The sequence below is a fragment of the Dipodomys merriami genome, unplaced genomic scaffold (genome assembly GCF_024711535.1).
Source record: "Dipodomys merriami isolate MVZ:Mamm:240054 unplaced genomic scaffold, mDipMer1.0.p SCAF_349, whole genome shotgun sequence".
Classification (NCBI taxonomy): Eukaryota; Metazoa; Chordata; class Mammalia; order Rodentia; family Heteromyidae; genus Dipodomys; species Dipodomys merriami.
Window position 1 is genome coordinate 787,395 of NW_027205037.1, and position 16,325 is coordinate 803,719.

Consider the following 16,325-nt stretch of genomic DNA (forward strand, 5'->3'; position numbering starts at 1 on the left):
TTGACATCACTAAACTTAAATATCATAGTATTATGACATCATATGACATAGTGGCATTATAGACATATTGTGAATGCCTATTCTGTGATTTCATTCTAATTCAAGGGAGCAATATTGGTGGATATCAGAAATCCATTGCGACCTCAAAGCCACTGTGATATGAAAATTCCCTTTGTGACCTCACAGTACCATTGTGATATCATTAACCTGTTGTGACATCACAAACCTGTCTTGTCCATTGTGACCTCACTTCCAATGTGACATCACAAAGCCATTGTGCTGTCACATTGCTGTTGTGACATTACAATCACCTTGAGACCTCCCAAACCCATTATGACATCTTTAGCACTTTTGAAATAAAACACATGGCCTTTGTGACATCACATTCCCTTTGTGTATCCATATCTTCGTTGTGAAATGTCAATTGAGATCAGATATGCCATTGTAATATCACAGAGCATTTATAATATAATCATCAGTGTGAAAGCACATTGTCATTATGACAACATCAGCTCATTGTGACATCACAAATCTGTAATGACATCTTACCACTATTACATTACATTGTCATTGTGACATCATATATACATTATGAATGCCTATTATGTGATTTCATTATATTTCAAATGTTGCATATGGTTACATATCAAAAACATATTTTCACTTCATAACCATTGTGACATCACAATCCATTTGTGACATAACATTGCCATTGTGATATCTCTAAATAACTGTGACAACTCAAACATGTCCTGTCCTCATAAGTTTTATTACAGGTTGCCACTGTGTAATGTTAGGTCCATTGAGAGCTCAAACTCTTTTCTACCTCATTATTTCAGGTATGACATGAAATATTAGAAATATACTGTGACATCATGACTATTGTGACATCACACTGCTAGACATCACACTGTCACATTGTCACATCACAAATCTGTTCTGTTGTCACATCACAAATCTGTTCTGACTTCATCACATTTGTGCCAACAAATACCTTTGGAATCCTCACAATCCCATTCTAAACTCATACACTCATTGGGAGTTAATGACAATTAAGGTCTGGAATGACATTGTCACATCACCAATCTACTGCGACATCACAAAACTATTTTGAACTCATCAATATTATGGCATCAGCAGCTAATTGTGACATAACAACACTCTTATGACATTATAATTTGACATCATATTGCAATTGTGATATTACTGTAACATCATGCTTTCACAAGCCTATTATGACCTCATCACATCTTAGAAAATTCAGGCCTTTGGGACATCAAACTCTTTCTGTGAACTTGTATCATTTTGAACTTGTAGCATTTGAAATTTGAAATAAGATGTGATTTTACAAACTTGTTTTGACATCACTAACCCATTTTTATATCATTAATGAAGTACCCGATTTTCGGATACCTCCTCTTAGACCACAAGAGACCACCAGCAATGCAAACAGCAAAGAGTCGTTTATTGCAAGCTCGAGCTTAGTCCTCCACAAACTCGGTAACCGGTGACGCTAAGAGGTCCCGAGCACAAAATTAGCACAGCTTTTATACTATCAAACAACTTTACAAGTTCAGGGGGTTTCCACACAAGCAAGTTTAGGGGTTTTGCACACAAGCAAGTTCACAAGTTCAGGGGGTTTAAGTCCACGTTGACTGCACTTCCCTTTTTCTGATGGAACACATTTGCAACTGTTCTGTTCCTTACGGGTGGGCAGGTTTGGTGGCAACCTGTGGTTTTCCTGAGAGCTATTTTTTTCTTTGGCAGCACAGCACTCTTTGTTGGTTACTCTGAGGTCAGCACAGCTCAGGGAGCTTGATCTTAAAATGAGTTACTTTAGCTCTTCAATTAACAGTTTACAACCAAAACCTGTTAGGAACGTTAGCACATTTGACAAAAAATCATGGCCTTTGTGTCATCACAGTTCATTTGTGTATGTCATGACTTCATTCTCTTATCCGCACTATAAACTAATGGCAATTAAGATCTGACATGAAATTGTGACATCATAAATCCTTTGTGACATCATCACCAGTGTGACATCAGACTCTCATTATGATACCATCAGCTCATTGTGACATCACCAAATTACAGTGACATCATAGCATTATGACATCGCATTGCCATTTTCCTGTCATAGGGGTTGGGAAGGTAGCTCAGTGGTAGAGCACTTGCCTTGCATGCATGAGGCCCTGGGTTCGATTCCTCAGCACCACATAAGCAAAAAGAAAAAAGCCAGAAGTGGCACTGTGGCTCAAGTGGTAGAGTGCTAGCTTTGAGCTGAAGAGCTGAGGGACAGTGCCCAGGCCCAGAGTTCAGGCCCCATGACCGGACCCCTCCCCCCCAAAACAGAAAGCTGTCACAGACACATTGTGATTGTATATCCTGTGATTTCATTCTATTTCAAAAGTGGCATATGACTTGCTATCAGAAACACATTGTGACCTCATAACCATTGTAACATTATAAACCCTGTGTGACCACATAACCAGTGTGACATCACATTGTTGTCATGACATTTTTCGCTTATGGTGACATCACAAAATTACAATGACATTATAGCATTTGCCATTATGTCATTGTGATAACATAGACACATTATAAATGCCTAATCTGTGATTTCATTGTATTTGAAATGTGGCATGTGGGATGATATCAGAGACTCATTTTGATATCATAACCATTGTCACAACAAAATCCCTTTGTGACATCAATTTGGCAATGTGACATCACAATGGCAATGTGATGCTAATAAGGCATCGTGATATCACAATGGTCACAAACTCACAATGGGCTTCAGATAACAACTGTCATGCCACATTAGTAGTAGAATCAAATAACATAATAGGCAAACACAACGTGTCTATGACATCAGAATGACAATGTGGTGTTACAATGCTATGATGGCATTGTAGTTTTACATGTCAAAATGAGCTGATGGTGTAGTGGCAACATGATGTCACAATTATGATGATGTCACAAAGGATTTTTTAATATTTCAATAGTATGTCTGATGTCAGTTGTCATTAGTTCCCCATGAGGATATGAATACAAAAAAGTTCTGTGATGTCACAGAGGCCATGTGTGTTTTCAAATGTGGTAAGAGGTCATAATAGGTTTGGGATGGCACAATGTGATCCGTAATGTCACAATGGAAATGAGATGTCCCATGGGGTTTTTAATGTCACAGTGGTGATGAGGTCACTATAGTTTTGTGATGTCACAGTTTGTAATTTCAGAATGATACATCTAATTTCAATTACTCATAATTCAATATGGGGATACCAGGTGATAGAATAAGCTTCACAGTATGAGGTCATACTATGTGAAAACCCAATGGAACAGTGATTTCACAATGACAATGTGATGTCTCAACATCATGTTATAATAATGTTTTGATGTCACAATTGGTGATGCCATACTGATGAGGAGGTTGCAATAGATTTGAGATGTCCCAAGGGGTTGATGATGTCACAATGGCATGTGGGATCTCAATTGTCATTAATTCAGCACGAGTATATGAGTTTGGGAAGGGATTCTGATGTCACCAAAGTATATGTAGTCAAAAAGGTGAAGAACGAACAGGTCTGAGATGTCACAAAATGATACAATGGTTATGATGTCCAGCGGTGTGATATCATGATGTTACACTGGATTTTAGATATCTCATGTCATATCTGAAATATGAGGTCGAACGCAGATTTTCAACTCACAAAAGGCCTAAGATATCACAATGCCATGTCACAAAAGTTATGAGGACAGGAGAGGTTTGATGTCACAGTGGGTTAGTGATGTAACAAAGGCAATGTGCTGTGACAAAGAGATTTTGATGTGACAAAGGTTATGAGTTCACAATGTTTTCCTGATATTAACCCACATGGCACATTTGAAATAGAATGAAATCCAAGAATAGGCATTCACATTACCTTGCTCATGTAACTGTAATTCCTCTGTACACTATACTTACAATAAAAAATGCACAGAAGAAAAAAAAAGAAAAAATGGAATGGTGTCATTGGGATTTGGTGATGTCACAATGAGATGATGGTGTCATGATGACAATGTGACTTCACAGACATAATTTTTGCTCAAAGTATTTGTGATGATACAATGCTATCTGTGATCACAATTTTCATTAGTTCGCTATGAAGATATGGGTAAACAAAAGGTCTTTGATGCCACAGAGGTCATGTGTCTTTTAAATGGTGCTGAGTTAACAGTAGCATTGTGATGTCACAATGTGATTGTGAAGGCACAACAGCAATGTGATGTCACAATGGTTTGTGATGTCACAGTAGTGATGAGTTCACAATGAGTTTGTGATGTCACTATTGTCACTATGAGTTTGTAATATTACAATGACATGTCCAATTTCAATTTCTACTAGCTCACAATGAGGAAACAATTTCAAAGAAAGAATCAAGCTCCAAAGAGCATGAGTTTTTAGTCATAACTTGTGTGATATGCTGTCATTAGTATATTTTAGGCTTTTAGTAAGCTTAGAATCTGTTTTCAAACTCATAATAATTCAGGTATGACATTTCATATCAGAAATTGACTCTGACATCATGACCATTGTGATATCACATTGATAAACATTAAGACCATGGTGTCACATTGTGAACTCACAAATCTGTTAGGACTTCATCACATCTGTGCCAACACAGGTCTTTGGAGACAAGACAGTCCCTTTGTGAACTCATATCTTCATTGTGAATTAATTACAATTGAGATTCGGCATGCCATTGTGACATTTCCAGCCAATTGTGACAGCACAAACCTACTATAGTAAGAACATATTGTGATCTACTAGCCATTGTGGTAGCACAATCCCTTTTGACTCCACATTTCCATAGTGATATCACTAAACCACTGTGAAATGATAATCCTCTCATACTCAATTCAGGTATGAAATGTGATACCCAAATCCAGTGTGACATCTACATCATGGTGACATCACACTGATAGATATTATGAGTATTTTGTCGCATTCTGACAACACACACCTGTTAGGACTTCACTTTTGTGACAAGCATGCCTTTAGAGACATCACAGTCCCTTTTTGAGCTCATATACTCATTGTGAGTTAATGACGATTGAGATCACATGTCACATTTTGATATCACCAACCCATTGTAACATCATACAACTCTTGTAAACTCGTCACTAATGTGGCATCACCAATTGTGATATCAAAACATTATTAAGTCATCATTTTGCAACATCACATTGCCATTGTTATATCACTGTTCTATTGTGTTTTCAAAAACCTAGTATATCTTCATAGCATTTTAGAAAATTCATGGCCTTTTTTACTTGTCTTCTCCTGTGAACTCATACCCTCATCGTGATATAGTAGCAACTAAAATTGGTCATGTGATTATGAGATGTGACTTCACAAAACTATTTGATTTCATCACCAATGTGACATCACAAACCCATTGTGAGCTTTCATTGCCATTTGACATCATTATCACATTGCAACATCCCAAACCTATTAGGACCTCAGCACCTTTGAAAAAACATATGGTCTTTGTGAAACCACAGCCCCTTTGTGTAACTATACCCTTATTATGAACTGGCAATTGATATCAAACATGCCATTTGTGACATCACCAGTGTGACATAACATTGTCATTATGACAGCATCAACTACTTTTGACATCACAAAACTACAATGACAAGATAACATTATGAGATCACGTTGTCATTGTGATGTTATAGACAGATTGTGAATGCCTGTTTTTAATCTTAATTTTTTGTCTGTCATGGGGCTTGAACTCTGGGCTTGGGTGTTGTCCATGCTCTTCAGCTCTAGATGAGCTCTCTATCACTTGAGCCACAGTGCCACTTCTGGTTTTCTAGTGGTTGTATTGGAGATAAATCTCATGGACTTTCCTGCCTGAGCTGGATTTGAGCTGCTATCCTCAGATCTCAGGCGCCTGAGTATCTAGGATTACAGGCATGAGTCACCCATGCCCGGCTATTTCATTCTATTTCAATTTTGACCTATGTGTTGATATCAGAAACATAATGTGACCCCATAACCATTTTAACACCATAAATCAGCAGTGACATCATATTGTCATTATGACACCATCAGCTCATTTGTGATATCACCAAACGACAATGGCATCATAGCATTATAAATCACAGTGACATTGTTACATCATAGATGTAAGAGTGTTATGGCCTATTCTGTAAATTCATTCTATTTCAGAAACTCATTTTGACCATATAAACATTGTGATATCACAATCCTTTGTGACATCACATTGCCATTGTTGTATCATTAAACTGCTGTGCCATCACAAACCAGTCCTGTCCTTATAAATTGTGTGACATGCTGCCATTGTCATATGTTAGGTCCTTTGTGAGCCCATAATCTGTTTTCAATCTCATATTTCTGGCATGACATGTGATATCATAAATCCCCTGTCACATTGTTCTGCCAGATATCATGATCATTATGTCACATTGTGACATCACAAAACTGTTTGAATGGCATCACATTTGTGACAACACATACCTTTGGAAACATTACAGTCCCTTTTTGAGCTCATATATTCATTGCCAATTAATGATAATTGAGATCTGCCATGTCACACTGACATCATGAACCCATTGTGACATCACAAACTTATTGTGACCTCATCACGAGAATGGCATCAACAACTAATTGTGGTATCAAAGCATTATTTTGACATGATATTGTGGTATTGCCATTGTTATATTACTGTCCAATTGTGTTTTTACAAACCTCTTATGGCCACATCACATCTTAGAAAATCCATGGCCTTTGAGACTTCAAGCTTTGTCTGTGAACTCGTGTTCATAGACCTCAACGCCAAGAAGACAAACAATCGAGTCACATTTAATATAATAAACCAATTTACACTAGAAAGGGGACTGTGATTACCTTATCCTGGACTGGATACCCAGGTCCAAGAGCAGCCTTGACCACCAAACCTCAGACCTCTAATGGGCAGCCCTAACGGTCTGCAAAGAAACAACCAAAAAATTATGATCTCCAAAGCTCCAAACATCCATGGGCAAGGCTTTTTACTTTTCAATTCCTCCCTCCTTCGCTATAGGCCTGTCCTTCCTTCCTGGTCTTTCCCTTTTTCCCTTCCACCCTTTCCTTCTTCTATTTAGGCCTCTCCATTCTCCACAGGCCTGCCCTACTCTGCCGCAGTGACCACATGCCAACTTTCTGCTCTCCCTCAACTTCCTCTCTTCTCAGGTTTTTCCCTTCCTGCTGTCTCACCATTTTCTTCCATCCGGGTAGCTCCCATTTTTATCTCCCCTTCCAATGCTCTGAAAATACAACCTATATATACGTTGTACACCTCCTCACTCCAACGGGTATCCTGCCTAACAGTTTTCAACCATCACTTTCCAAACTGCCCAATGCTCAATCACTTCTTGACAGCTCACTATGTGAGACTTGACACCTCCACCTTTGGCGGCATTCCCAACTCTCTCTGGTGGGTCAGGCCAAGAATTTACAATGATTATTGGCTCCCACGATAATTCTGTCCCCACTGGTTATTACAGTATCCTCATAGTTAATTAGAAGAAATTGAAATTGTATACATCATTGTTATATTACAAACTTGATGAGACATCACTAACCCGTTGTGACTTCATCACTGTGATGACATCACAAATCCATTGTGATATCACATTGCCATTGTGCCACCATGATCACATTGTGACATCCCAAACCTATTATGACTTTGGAAGCTTTGAAAGAAAGCATGGCCTTTGTGACATCAGAGGCCCTGTGTGTACCCAAATCCTCATTTTGAGCTAAAGACAATTGAGATCAGACATGCCATTTTAACATCGCAAAACCTTTGTGACATCATTACCAGTGTAACATCACATTGTCATTATGACATCAGCCCACAGTGACATCATAAACCAAAAAGACATCATAGTATTATGACATCACATTGTCATTGTGATGTCACAGATACATTGGAATGCTTATTCGTTGATTTTTTTTCTATTTCAAATGTGGCAGGTGGGTTGATATCAGAAATACATTGTGACCACATAACCATTATGACATCACAATACTTTGATGACACCTCTTGCCATTATGATATCATTAACCCACTGTGACATCACAAAACTGTCCCATCCTCATAATTTTTTGACATGCTGCCAGTGTGATCTCTTTGGCCTCTCTGTTTAAATCATAACACTTCAGGTATAACGTGATATCAGAAATCCACTGGGACATCATGACCACTGTGACATCACACTGCCAGATGTCATGACTACTGAGACACATTGTGACATCACAAACCTGTTAAGACTCATTACACTTGTGCCAACATATGCTTTTGGATACATCATTTTCCCTGAGAACTTACATAATTGTCAATTAGAGATCTGGCATGAGATTGTAATATCATCATCCCATTGTGAAATCACAAACCTATGTGACCTCATCACCTGTATGGTATCACCAACTATTTGTGACTTCAAAACAATACTATCTCATGTAATGGTAACATTACATTGCCAATGGGAAATCTCTGTCCCATTGCATTTTCACCAACCTATTATGTCCTCATAATATTTTACAAAATTCATGGCCTTTCTGACTTCTAGCTCCTTATGTGAACTCGTATCTTCATTGTGATCTAGTAGAATGAAATTGGACATGTAATGGTGATATTACAAATTAATTTTGATATCATTATCTGAGTGTGACCTTGTCACTACTGTGACATCACAAACCCATTGTGACAACACATTGCCACAGTGATATCACAATCACCTTGTGACATCCCAAACCTGTTGTGACCTCTTAGCACCTTTGAAAAAGCACATGGTGTTTGTGACATCACAGTCCCTTTGGGTAACCATATCCTCATTGTGAACAAAGGACAACTGACATCAGACATGACATTGTACCATTACAAATGCTTTGGGACATCATCTCCAGTCACATTGTTTTTAGGATAACATCAACCCATTGTGACAACCCAAAATGACAATGACATCATAGCATTATGACATCACATTTTCATTGTGAGGTCATAGAGACAATGTGATTGCCTATTCTGTGATTTAATTCTATCTCAAATGTGGCATATAGGTTGATTTTAGAAACCCATTGTGACCACATCACCATTATGACATTACAATCCCTTTGTGACCTCATATTGACATTGTGAAATCATTAATGGAATGTAACATCACAAAACTGTCTTGTCGTCTTAAATTTTGTAACAGGCGACTACCTTGACCTGGGCTGGATGCCCAGAGCTAAATGCAGCCTCAACCATGGACCCTCAGAACTTCAAAGAGCAGCCCAGCCATTTGTTAACTGTTCTGCAAACAACAAATCTCCAAAATAATGATCTCCAAAGCTCCACATTTCAAAGTAAAATGCTTTTTCCTTTCACTTCATCCTCTTTCTCTAAAGACCTGTCCTAACTTTCAGGTCTTTTCATTTTTTCCTTCCACCATTCCCTTCTTCTCTTCAGGCTGCTCTACTCTTGAAAGGCTTGTCCTGCCCTGACCAGGTGGCCAGTTGCCGTCCTTCATCTCCTTCTCTCCCTCAGTTTCCTCTCCTCCCAGGTCTTTACGCACTTGCAGTCTCATCACTTATTTCCTTCCAGGCCTTTCCCCTTTTTCTCTCCCCTTCTGTTGCTCTGAACATGCAGCGTATATATAGGCTGTACCCTTCCTCCACTGCAATATGTTTCAAGAATAACAGTTTTCAATCATCACTTCCCTAATGTCCATGCCCAAATTATTTCTTGGCAGCTCACCATGTGGGGCTTGACATTTTATCTCTTTCAGCAGCGTGTCCGCCCTCCTCCAGTGGCATGAACCCCCCTCTCTGTTGGTCCAGACCAGGAGGTCATGATGACTATCTGTTCCAGTGGATTATAGGGGCACTGCTGGTTATTACAGTGTCCTCATGGTGAACTAGGAGCAATTGAAATTGGAAAAATAATTGTGATATTACAAACTCATGACATAACTAACCCATTGTGACCTCATCACCATTGTGACATCACAAACCCATTGTGACATTGCTGTTTTGACACCAGGATCACTTTGTGACATTCCAAATCTATTATGACCTTTTATAACCTTTGAAAAAATAGATTTGTGACATTACAATCTTTTTGTGTACCCAAATCTCCACTGTGAATTATTGACAATTGAGAATCAAACATGACATTTTAACATCAGAAACATTTTTGAGATCATCACAATTGTGACATCACATTGTCATTGTGACACCATCTGATAATTGTGAAATCACAAAACTAAAATGATATGAAAGAATTAGAACTTCACATGGTCATCGTGACATCATAGACATGAATACCTTTAATTGTGATTTCATTCTATTTCAAATTTGGCCTGTACTTTGATATCATAAACAAACCGTGAATCATAACCATTGTGACATTACAATCCATTTGTACATCACATTGCCATTGTGATATCACTAACCCACCATGACATTACAAACCTAACCTTTCATCATAACTTTTGTGGCATGCTGCAATTCTGATACCTTAGCCCTTTTCATCCTCATGATCTGTTGTCGACCTCATTAGATTTCACATATGACATTTGATATCACAAATTCTGAGTGACATCATGACAATGGTGACATCACACTGTTAGATGTCATAACCATTGTGTCAAATTCTGACATCACAAACCTTTTAGGATTTCAATATATTTGTGACAACACATACTTTTAGAGAAACCACAGTCCCTTTGTAACTCATATACTCATTGTAAGTTAAAGACCATTGAGAACAATCATGTCATTTTGACATGCCCAACCCATTGTGACATCACAGTGCCATGGTGATATACTAACACACTGTGACATCACAAGCCTTCTCTGTCCTCATACATCTTGTGATGTGCTGTAATTGTGATGTGTTAGGCCATTTATGAGCTCATAATCTGTTTTCAAACATATTTCAGTTATGATATGTGATATCAGAAATCCACTGTGACATCATGACCATTGTGACATCATACTGACAGACATCATGAACATTGTGTCACACTGTGACATCACAATCCTCCTAGGATTTCATCACATTTTTGACAACACATGCCTTTGGAGAAACCACGGTCCATTTGTGAAGTCATATTCTCTGTGATTTCATGACAAATGAGATCCTTTATGCCATTTTAATATCACCAACCAATTGTGACATCATAGACCTACTGTGACCCCTTACCTGTATGGCATCACCAAATAATTGTGAGATCAAAACCTTTTGTGATGTCACAATGTGACATGATGATCATGGCATCTGTCAGTGTGATGTCACAATGGTCATGATGACACAATGGATTACTGTTATCTCATGTCATACATGAAATATGAGGTTGAAAACAAATTGTGAGGGCAAAAAGGTCTAAGATATCACAATGTAAGCATGTCACAAAAGTTATGAGGAGAGGAGAGGTTTGTGATGTCACATTGTGTTAATGATATCAGAATGGCACTGTGATGGCACAAAGTGATTATGATATCAATTATTTTTGTCGGTTGTGGGGCTTGAACTCTGGGCTTGGGCATTGTCCCTCAGCTCTTCAGCTCAACGCTAGCGCTCTACCACTTGAGCTACAACGCCACTTCCGTTTTTTGTGTGGTTTATTGGAGATAAGAGTTTCTCGGACTTTCTTGCCCAGGCTGGCTTTGAACCGTGATCCTCAGATCTCAGCCTCCTGAGTAGATAGGATTACAGGCATGAGCCATAAGCACCCAGATCAAAATTGTTATGTAGGCACAAAAATTCGTTTCTGATAGCAATTCCCATGCCATATTTTGAATACAATGAAATCACGGAATAAGCATTCACAATTTGACTATGATGTCAGAATGAGAATTGTCATAATGCGATTATGTCATTGAGTTTGGTGATGTCACAATGAGCTGATGCTCTCATAAGGAAAAAGTGCTGTCACACTCTTGAGGATGCCACAAACACTTTTTGATGTTATAATGGCATGTCTGATCTCAATTGTCATTAGTTAACAACAAGGATTTGGGTACACAAAGGGACTGTGATGTTGAAAAGGGAATGTTATTTTCCAAAGGAGCTAAGAGGTCATAATAGATTTGAGATGTCATGGAATCATGATGTCACAATGACAATCATATCACAATGAGTTTGTGATGTCGTGGTGGTGATGATGTCAAAATGGGTTTGTGATGTCACAATGAGTTTGTAATATCACAATCAAATTTCCAATTTCAATTGCTATTAGTTCACAAGGATTATACTGTAATTATCAGCACGGTCCTGATAATCTATAGGGTCTGATAATCAGCGTGGCCCCATCTCTTGGCCAGCTGGAGAGGACAAAGTATGCCACCAAATAACATGGAGCATTCTGTAGGAAGGCTTGGGACAGTAATCACCAAGTGTTAAGCTGTTAAGAAGTGATTGGGCTAGGGCTGGGAAGTTGGCTCAGTGGTAGAGTGCTTGCCTTGCATACCCGAGGCCCTGGGTTTGATTCCTCAGCACCACATAAGCAAAAAGAAAAAAGCCGAAGTGGCGCTGTGGCTCAAGTGGTAGAGCACTAGCCTTGAGCTGAAGAGCTGAGGGATAGCACTCAGGCCCAGAGTTCAGGCCCTACGACTGGACCCAAAAAAACAAAACAAAACAAAAAAAAGAAGTGATTGGGCTGTGGGAAGTTTGGGATGTGACAGTTGAAAACTGTTAAGCAGTTGGTGTGGAGAAGGGTTACAGACTTTATATAGGCTGCTTATTCAGAGCAATGGAAGAGAAGAGAAAAAGGGAAAAGTCTTGGAAGGAGGGAGCTTGTGTGATATCAGAAAGGGAAAGACCTGAGAGGAGAGGAAGTTGAGGAAGAGCAGGAAGTAAAGGATGGCAACTGACCCAGGCAAAGCAGTTCAGGCCTGTGGAGAGTGGAGAGGCCTGAAGAGAAGAAAGAACTGGTAGAAGGGAAAAAGGGAAAGACATTGAAGGAAGTATAGGTCTGCAGTGAAGGATAGACTAAAGGAAGGGGGATAAAATGCTTGCCCTTTGTGTCTCGATGGATTCTCCTGAACAATAGAGGTTCTAATATTTGGAGACCCCCATCGATATAATCCATTTGGATGGCATCAGGCCTTGGCCCCAGGGAAAAATCCCCATAGGTGAGAGTGTCAGCCTTCAGGGTTGAGAATCTACCTCAAATGTTTGTCTCCGGAGGACCAACATGAACAAAAGTAATTTAGGTACCTCTAGGGGTATGTCTGGGCAAGCTTGCCAGCCTGTTTTGGGACTCCATCTGGAGGTCATCTGTGGCTTCCTTGGGAAGCCATCTGGGAACTCCTTGATAGGTCATGTAGGGCTTTCTTGGGAAGCCAGCTGGAACCTCCTTGAGAGGTCCTGTAGGGCTTCCTTTGGAAGTTATCTGGAACCTCATCATGAGTACATCTGCGACTTCCTTGGGAAGCCACCTGAGACCTACCCTGGAGATCATCAGGGGCCTTCAGGGACCATCTTGGACTTTCTCCAGAGGTCATCTGGGGCTTATTCAGGAGGCCACCTGAGAACTCTTCAAAAGTAGTCATTGGGGATTCTTTAAGAGGCAATCTAGGACCACTTATGAGGTCATCTGGAGCATTTTTAGGAGGTCATCTTGGGTCATCTTGATGAAAAAAATATGACCGTCTTGGACATCATCTGGGACTTCCTTGAGAAACCATATATGACCTTCTCTGGAGGTCATCTGTGGCTTTCTCAACAGGGTTATCTGGAACCTCCTCTGGAGTTCATATGTGGCCTCCTTGAGGGGCCATCTGAGATATTGAGAGGTAATCTCAGACTCATTGAGAGGACATCTGGGACCTCCTTTGGAGGTCATCTGACACTTCTTGGGAAGCCATTTGGATCCTCCATGAGAGGTCATCTAATGCCTCCTAGGGAGGACATATGTGACGTCCTCCAGAGGTCATCTGTGACCTCCTCAAGAGGCAATCTGGGATGTTCTGTCTGTCATCTGGGACATTATGTAGAGTTCAACATTGAAAGGTGTGGGACATGTGAGTTAAGTGTCTGTGGCTATTGGTCTCTGTGTGTATGCTGATAGTTCTATCAGTGTCCTGTATGCACTTCTGTTTAGTCCTTTTCTCAGGATGGGAAAACAAGGACTAAAGTTGTCATATCCAAAAAATTCTCCCCCAGGCTTATAGAGTCCCTCAGAGGAAGATGCACTGATGTACTCTCTTTCCTATTCTTTGCCATCAGCACCTCTAATGTTATGTCCTCCCATAACAAAAGTGCTTACTTGTACCAGCCTGAGGTTGTACAATGTGGTATGTTAGCCTTCTTACCCTTGAAACAGGAAAATGGAGGAGATGGTGAGCAGGCCCCCTTTCTAATATATGTTCCCTTTACCACTAGTGACCTGTATAACTGGAAACAGAAAAATCCATCTTTTTCAGAAAAAAAACCAGGGGCTTATTACCTCCTTAGCGATAGCAATTTTCACAAACAAGCACATCTGGGATAAGTGTCAGCAAATTTTACAGGCGCTTTTCACCTGGTAGAAAAGGGAGTGAATCCTGCTCGGTGACTTGAAAGTAGTCCTTGGACCAGACATTAAGCCTACTATTGAACCAGACCAATTGGAGCAAGTCTTTACTCAGATTTTCCCAAGCTGAGACTAACAGTGATCGAGGTATGGAAATGCTTACCAATTATTGCCAGGTTCGGTTAGCAGGAATACCACAGTGGCTAGAAAGCCAAGTCATCAATCTAAAGTGAGTGAGATGATACAGTTCCCCAGTGAGTACCTTAAGGCTTTTCTGGAACATTTCCCAGAAGCCTGTAGGACCTATAAGCCTATAGATCTTGAAGCCCTGGAGAATCAAAAAACCCTAAATATGGCCTTTGTTACCCAGTCAGCCCCAGATATTAGAAGAAACCTTCAAAAGTTAGAAGGTTTTGAGGGAAAGGTGTATTTTAAGTTGGAAGTGGTTGCCCAGTGGGTATTTGATAACAGAGATACCCTGGAAAAAGGGCTTAATAAGGGGGTTTGAGTTTTGGTAGGAGCACCAGAATAGGGATGAAGAACTCATTGGCAAAGACAGTACAATTCAGTTGCAACTGACAGTAGGGAACCTCTAGAACTAGATCAGTGTGATTATTGCAAGCAAAATGGACATTGGGAAAAGGAATGTTCAAGGAGGAGAAAGATAGAAAATGACAGGTTAAGTAATCACATTAACCATCTGGAAAATGTGTTCATATCTCTGAGAAATATGCAAAGGAGCATGGGGCTCTGAATTCCAATTGTGTTTAATTTAAAAAGCAGCCTTCTGAACTTAAGAAGAAATGTGACAAAGAAAATATTCACACACTTCTATCTCAAAAAACAGGCTTATAAAAGACTGAATCACCAATATGTGCCAGTCAAAGACCCACCAAGAGATTAAAAGAACATAGAAGAGCAAACTGGAGAAAAGAGAGAGAATTATTTGATGTGAAGAAAAGATTTGAAGATATAAATTAGAAACTTGTGAGAGTCAAAAATGAGAAGAAAATCCTCAAAAGGAACCTAGAAAACACTCAGAATCAAATGAAATTCAAGTACAGTAGCCTTGGTGAGCATGAGGCAAATTAGGGGATCACAGATCAGAGGCTGACAGAAGCCATCCTTGCTAACCACAAATGAGGCCAAGAAGAGATTCTGATGCTGCATTAAGAAATCATGGCCATGGCCGGGCGCTGGTAGCTCATGCCTGTAAACTTAGCTACTCAGGAGGCTGAGATCTGAGGATCGCGGTTCAAAGCCAGCCCGGACAGGAGCGACCATGAGACTCCTATCTCCAATAAACCACCAGAAAACCGGAAGTGGCTCTGTAGCTCAAGTGGTAGAGCACTCGCCTTGAGCTGAAGAGCTGAGGGACAGCGCTCAGGCCCAGAGTTCAAGCCCCACGACCGACAAAAGAAGAAAAAAAAAGAAATCATGGCCATGAAAAAGGAGCTGGATCTGATATAAGAATGTATTAGGCTGAAGTACATGTCGATTATAAGATTTGAAGAATGTCACCAGAAATTCAAAGCATTAGAGAAAGAAGGAACGAGTAGTTAGCAGAGAAGACGGGGAAGTGCTGTGTCATAGAAGATGAGGCCAAGAAAGGTAAACAGGAAAATATCAGGCTCAAGAAAGAGATTGTTACTCTTCAGAAAGTGTTATAGGACCACATGCTCTGATAGGGAATGCTGGGTAAAGCGAAAGAGCTTTAGGAAGAAAAACAGAAGAGCTAAACAAACAGTTGAAAGATCTGTCACAAAAAT